The 1386-nt window shown below is 44.1% G+C and overlaps 1 pseudogene; it reads left to right on the forward strand.

Moving 5' to 3' along the window:
- The first annotated feature begins 230 nt into the window (after positions 1–230).
- Positions 231–748, forward strand: LOC103274444 (annotated as a pseudogene).
- Positions 749–1386: the final 638 nt, after the last annotated feature.

The raw sequence follows: 1386 nt of genomic DNA on the forward strand, positions 1-1386 counted from the left end.
CATAACAAACATTTACATTACCTAACTCTGAATTGTACCCCACGTATTTAAAATACAATTTATTTTTAAAAGATATTTTAAAGTTATTGATTGGCTAATTATTAATATGACAACCTCTTTTTATATAAGTGCTACAAGGTGAAATTCATAATTATGTATAAATATGATATGGTAATTAAACATAACCAGTGTTTAGATTTAATTTGATTAAGAAAAATTAAATAGAGCCCTGGACCCTGCAGCCGCTGTGATGTTGATGCCCAAGAAGAATCAGATGGCCATCTATGAACTCCTTTTTAAAGAGGGGGTGATGGTGGCCAAGAAGTGTGTCCCTATGCCTAAGCACCCAGAGATGGCCAACAGGAATGTGCCCAACCTTCATGTCATGAAGGCCATGCAGTCTCTCAAGTCTTCGGGCTACAAGAAGGAACAATTTGCCTGGAGACATTTCTACTGTTACCTTACCAAACAGCATATCCCAGTATCTACGTGATTACCTCTACCTGTCCCCTGAGTTTGTGCCAGTCACCCTGCTCCATAGCCGTCCAGAGACTGGCAGACCCCGGCCCAAAGATCTGGAGGGTGAACGGCCTGCAAGATTCACAAGAGGGGAAGCTGACAGAGACGCCTACAGATGGAATGCTGTGCCCCAGGTATTGACAAGAAAGCTGAGTCTGGGGCTGGGTCAGAAACCAAGTTCTAGTTCAGAGGCGGATTTAGTCATGGACGTGGTCAGCCACCTCAGTAAAATTGGAGGAGATTATTTTGTGTAGAATAAACTTGTAGCCAGAAAAACTTAAAGAAAAATTAAAGTAGGGTTATTTGACCCTTAGGGTAGTGAATAAATTTGTTTCTATCCATAGAAGATATTGACATCCGTCCCCAAAATAACCCTATCGCTGACATTATTCTTCGGGGTGAAAGACAATGTTTCCCTGCTAGGATCAGAACCAAGGCAAAGATGTCCACTCACCACCTGGTACTGGAAGTTCTAGCCAGTGTAGCAAAGCAAGAAAAGGACATATGCCTATACAGAAGTCGGGCTTGGTGGCTCAACCTGTCATCCCAGTACTTTGGGAGGCCGAGGCAAGAGGATTGCCTGAGCCCGCGGGTTCGAGACCAGCCTGGGCAACATGGTAAGACCTCGTCTCTACAATAAATCAAAAATGAGTCAGGAGTGGTGGCACACTCCTGGGTTCCAACTACTTGGAAGGCTGAGGTGGAAGGATCACCGGAGCCCAGCAGGTCAACGCTGGGGCGGCCCTAAACACGCCACTGCACTCTGGCATGGGCAACGGAGTGAGATTCCAACTCAAAAAAAAAGGCATACAGATTGGAAAGGAAAAAATAAAACTCTATTTTCAGATTTCCTGACTATGTACAAAA

The sequence above is a fragment of the Carlito syrichta genome, unplaced genomic scaffold, assembly GCF_000164805.1.
Source record: "Carlito syrichta isolate Samal-C Ts95f unplaced genomic scaffold, Tarsius_syrichta-2.0.1 Scaffold314781, whole genome shotgun sequence".
Taxonomy (NCBI): Eukaryota; Metazoa; Chordata; class Mammalia; order Primates; family Tarsiidae; genus Carlito; species Carlito syrichta.